This window comes from Mandrillus leucophaeus, unplaced genomic scaffold (genome assembly GCF_000951045.1).
Source record: "Mandrillus leucophaeus isolate KB7577 unplaced genomic scaffold, Mleu.le_1.0 Scaffold335, whole genome shotgun sequence".
Classification (NCBI taxonomy): Eukaryota; Metazoa; Chordata; class Mammalia; order Primates; family Cercopithecidae; genus Mandrillus; species Mandrillus leucophaeus.
The window spans coordinates 614381-620098 of NW_012103532.1; positions in this window are offsets into that span (position 1 = coordinate 614381).

Sequence of the window (5718 nt, forward strand, 5' to 3'; positions counted from 1 at the left end):
CATCTCCCCAACCTTCCTTCCATATGGGGCCTCTGGGATTCCCTGATCTGGCTCAGGTATGAGGACAAGTGAGTAGAAAATCCTAGATAACCTGATCAGTGCCTTGTCACCACTGGAATCTCTCGCTGGGAGGGATATTTGGTCTTGGGCATCCTCTGTGCAGAGAGCTGCAGAGCTTGTGGGGGAGAGCTCACATTCAAAACAAAGCAAAGACAAAGAAAACCCAACACCCTGTTTGTGTAGTGAGTCAGCCAAACACTTGCTAGGTTGTGTGTGTATTGGGGAGGGGGGGGGTGGTGTTTAGCTGTCCCAGGACAAGCTGGGGCTGGTGGGGTGGAGAGGCACAACCTAGAGCTTGCAGGATGAACAACTGGGGAACTCAGCACAGCCCTCCCCCAGGCACCTCCCCTCCCCACACCACTTCAGCCAGCTGGGAAAAATAAAAATCAAGTGATGGGTGAATTTACTCTGCATTCCTTAGCTCAGCCAGACTCCTGCTGGCTCTGCAGAGAGAGCTGTTTTCATTATCACCCGCTCCCTCCCCCGTCACAACCCCCCCTTCCTCTCCAAGCCCATTCCATTTTCCCTGGGGTGGAGGATGAGCCCTTCGGAGGGCCAGCCTGGGACTTGAAGTCAATGTAGGGCCCTAAAGGGTTAGGTTGGCCCCTCCTCAGGCTTCCTGTTCCTGGGAGCTCCAGTCTCCCCTCTGGCCCAGCACATTCAGGGGTCCAGGGCAGCTCACCCCCAGGACTCTGTTGGTCTCCTTGGCCAGCTCCTCGCTCAACGTGTTTTCTTTTCATGTTTATAACTAGGTCTCTCCTAAACTAGATTTTGAGTTTCCATCTAAGGAAGTGCTTTGTCGGGGCTGGGAGGAGGAGGGGGGCCCCACAACCTCCCTGGTATTTCTGAAGGGCTGCCCAGCACAGAGGTTGGAATGGACAGACAGGTAACCACATGACACCCAGGCATGGCACCGCAGACCTCTGGGGGGGCTGCTTCTTGCTGTATGTTCCTGGAATGTGGCCGAGAATTTTCCATCTCTACCTCAGTTTCCCCATCTGTGAAAGGGCTGCCGGTGCCTCACTCCCTCCAGCATCAAGGGGTGGGAAGGGGGTCTTTGGTCAGCCTGCTGATCAGGGAGCCAAGGACAAAGGGAAGCCCAAGGCCTGTGGGAGCCCAGCCAGGGGAGCAGGAGGGGCTAGAGCAGGCAGGCGGTGGTGTCCGGGGCTGGATCAGATGTTCCAGGCCAGGCCAGTCCCGGGGGTTTAGGTGTTGCTTCGCCTCCGCTCGGGGAGTTTCCGCCTGTGGGTGTAATTGGAAACAGCCTCTCCGGCAGGCGAGGGCCACAGAGTGGTGGAGTCCTCCTTCGACACATCAAGACTGTGAGGCCAGGCCAAGCCCCACTGGGTGTCTCTGCAAGGAGGGTCTTATCCCAACACTCCCTTTGGCTGGGGCATCTGGGGCAGAGCCTTGAGGAGCATCATGTGTGCCAAGCCATGTGCCCAGCACTTACGTGCAGAATCTTACACATCTCTTGTGCTAACACTCTGAGGCTTCAGCGGCCCCTCCCCATTTTATGATCTTGAACACTGAGGCTCAAAAGAGTCTGATTGAGGTTGTTCAAAACTCCTAAACAGTGGGAGCCTGAATAGTTGAAGCCCTGGAGCCTCTAGGAAGCCTCCAGATAGCCTGGGGAGCCAGAAAGCATCTGAACCATAGGGTTGGAGTAGGGCCTAGGCATCTGCAGCTCCCAGGTACGCTCGCAGGCAATTCTGAGGCATGGCCCCCAGTTGAGAACTCATGGAGCGAGTAGGGATCCATGGAGGTTTGTAGAGCAAGAGTAATGCAGATTTCCAAAGAGGAGCTTTTGGGAGATTCGTCCAACACAGGAAGCTGCTGTGTTGTCCAGGCAGCAGTTAATGTGGCCTGAACTAGGGCTATGGCTGTGGAGTGGAGAGCAGGGGACAGAGGTCGGAGATATTTAGGATGAAGGGTCAGAAGAACACGATGACTGACAGATTATCCAGGGTAAGAGGGAGGCTCAGAGATCCAGGCTGGGCAGGAGGGCAGGTAGACATGAGTCTGGGAGAAGATGCTGGGTCCAGTCTTGAATGGATTGAGTTTGGGGTACGTCTGGGCATCCGGGGGAGGTGCTTAACTGGCACTGTGCTCATGTTCTCGGGGAGGTCTTTGCCTCATGGTGAGGTGGGGCTGGCCATGAGGAAAAAGGGTAGACCCAACTTCAAGATGACACAAGTTGGCCGGGTGCAGTGGCTCACACCTGTAATCCCAGCACTTTGGGAGGCCGAGGTGGGCAGATCACCTGAGGTCAGGAGTTTGAGACCAGCCTGGCAAACACGGTGAAATGCCATCTCTACTAAAAATACAAAAATTAGCTGAGCGTGGTGGCACGCACCTGTAATCCTGGCTACTCAGGAGGCTGAGGCAAGAGAATCACTTGAACCTGGGAGGCAAAAGAGGTTGCAGTGAACTAAGATCGCACCATTGCACTCCAGCCTGGGCAACAGAGCAAGAATCTGGCAAAAAAAAAAAAAAAAAAAAAACACAAGTTGAGCCTATTCAGTTGCTGGAACATTTCACAGCTTGAATGCCCTCTCCTCCACTCTAGCTAGACTCATCCATCTGTCTGCAGAAGAATCTCGAATACACCTTCATCTCACTGTGGAATTTCCTTGCAAATACCTGAGTATCTTTTTAAGCACAAACCACTCCTACTTCTGGGGACTTTGGCATCAGTGTGTGCTAAGCAAGCCTACAGGGAGAGATGCAGGGCCAAGGCAGGGACTTTCCTGCTTGGCACAACTCCAGACTTCGGGCCAAGGGCAGGATGGGCTGGGCCTGGTAGGAGCCCCAGGTTCTGTGCCCCCCAGGGACCCTCTCTACAGACCCATCTGTCCCAGCCCAGTTGCTCAGGGAGAAGCCCCTGTCTGGTGACTGTGGGTGGGCATGGGAGGGGCAACATGTAAACCAAGTTTTGGAGTCAGGCCATGCTGTGTGACCCCGGGCAAGCCCCTAGTCTTCTCTGATGCTCAGCTTTCTCCTCTCTAAGGTGGGGTTATCGTGAGAGCACAGAGAGGTAGAAAATAATGAGCAAAATGGCAGGAAGAGTTATCAGCAGTGATTTTGATAGCAGGTGCGCCTTAGAGAGCAGCTCTTCTGTGCCAGGCTCTGTGCCAAGGCCCTGCATGCATTGATTGTTCAGACTCACCCTAAGCTTATGACAAAGGGACTGTGATTCTCCCCATTTTACAGAGGAGGAAGCTGAGGCTCAGAGGGGTCAAAGCCAAGCAGGGAGGAGGTATGGGAACTGGGACTTGAGCCCGGGTCTGGCTCTTCCCCCTGACGCTTTGCTGCCCTCCAGCCAAGCACAGGATGTAGCAGTCACAGGAAGGGGGATCCTGCCTGGGTGCCTGGCAGCCGGCGCTGGGAGCAGAGGCCTTATTCCAACTCCTGGCCCTTGTCAGGGCCTTGGCCGCCCCCATCAGGAGGTAGCACCTCATCTGAGGAAGGAAGGAATGTCACGGTCCGATGTGGAGGCAGCTGCTGGTGCGGGTGGGTGTTGGGAGTATGGGTGGGTCCCCAGGAAGAAGCTTCCCTGGCCTGGCCACACAGAACACACCCACATCTACCCGCTAGGCTCTTGACCCCATCTGGGGGAGTGGGTGGAGTGGCAAAGGGTCCCAGCAGAGCTGGGAAGGGGACCCAGGAGTCTTGAAGGACAGGCAGAGTTAGGGTGCAAACAGGCCTGAGGAGTGTACAGGACCCTGAGCCTGACTGTTGGTGTTCACAGGCAGGGAAGAATTGGCCCGGAGTACACTTCACCCACCGAGAACCCAGGACACACCCACAGCCACCCTCCTCCCCACACTCCCAACCTCTCACTTTCCCCTGCCCCTCCACAGGCTGCAGAAAAAGCAGTGGGGGCTGGCACGGGAGCTTACGCCTGTAATCCCAGCACTTTGGGAGGCCGAGTTGGGAGGACTGCTTGAACCCAGGAGTTTGAGACCAGCATGACCAACATGGTGAAACCCCATCTCTACAAAAAATACAAAAATTAGCCGGACATGGTGGTACATGCCTGTAGTCTCAGCTACTTGGGAGGTTGAGGTGGGAGGATCGCCTGATCCCAGGAGGTCAAGGCTGCAGTGAGCTGTGATAAGGCCACTCCACTCCAGCCTGGGTAACAGAGCAAGACCTGTCTCAAAATAAGAAGAAGAAGGAGAAGGAGAAGGAGAAGAAGACTGGTTCACACTTAAGATGGACTCAATATGTGCTAGGCCCTGTTCTTTACTTTTATTAACTCATTTAATCCTCACAACAACCTCATGATGTGAAAGCCCATTTTACAGATGAGGAAACAGAGGCACAGAAATATCAAGTTGCCTACAATCTCATTGAGGCTCCAGATGCCATGCTCTTAACCTTGTGCTCTAGCATGTCTGCAAAATGCAGGCTCATTTACCCAACAGATATTTACAGAGCTCCTACTGTAGGCCAGGCAAACACTGTTATGAAGACATAGGAGGAAACTAGACAAAGGCCCTGCCTCTAATGGTACCTATTGCGAGGGGGAGACAGAATATACACAAAAACAGGTCTCATATTTCAGGTAGTAATCGGTTCAGTAAAGAAAACAAAGCCAGTAGATGAAGGGATAGAGAGTAACAGGAGGTGAGCAGTCAGGGAAGGCTTCTCAGAGGAAGCGACTCGTGAGCAGAGAACTAAGTGATATAAGGAAGTGAACCATGGAAATATTGGGGGATAGGAGTTTCTGGGGAGGGCATGGCATATACAAAAGCCCTGAGGCTGGAGTGGAGAGAGCCGTAGAAAGGGAAGGGCAATAAGGAGCGGTTCAAGGGAGAGTATGAACTTACATGAGCCTTGAAGGCCATGGCAAGGGCTTTGAAGGTCACAACACCTCCCCAACACACACAGAGGCAGGTTTTGTTTTGTTTTGTCTGAGACAGAGTCTTGCTCTGTTGCCCAGGCTGGAGTGAAGTGCGCGATCTTGGCCCACTGCAATCTCCGCCTCCCCGGTTCAAGTGATTCACCTGCCTCAGCCTCCTGAGTAGCTGGGATTACAGACGCCCGCCACCACGCCTGGCTAATTTTTATATTTTTAGTAGAGACAGAGTTTCACCATGTTGGCCAGGCTGGCCTCGAACTCTTGACCTCAGGTGATCCACCTGCCTTGGCCTCCCAAAGTGCTGGTATTACAGACGTGAGCCACCGTGACCAGCCAGAGGTATTATTTAAAAGTGTAATGCATGTGAAACCTGGTATATAAGTGATCAATAAAAGGTCTCCATAATTTTTATTATCATAGTAAAGCAAACATAACAAAAATTATCATTTTTAAGTATACACTTCAGTAGCATTTGGTACATTCACAATATCATGCAACCATCACCACTATCTATTAATAGTTCCAGAACATCTTTGTCATCCCAAAAGGAAACCCCATACCAATTAAGGAGCCACTCCCCATTTCCGTCTCTCTGTAACTCCTGGAAGCCACTAATCTGTTTACTGTCTCTATGGACTTGCCTCTCCTGGATACAGCATTTCATATTAATGGAAACATATAATATATGGCCTTTTGTGTCTGGCTTCTCTCACTTAACATAATATTTCAACATTTATCCATGTTGTAGCTTGAATCAGTACTGCATTCCTTTTACTTTTTTTTTTTTTTTT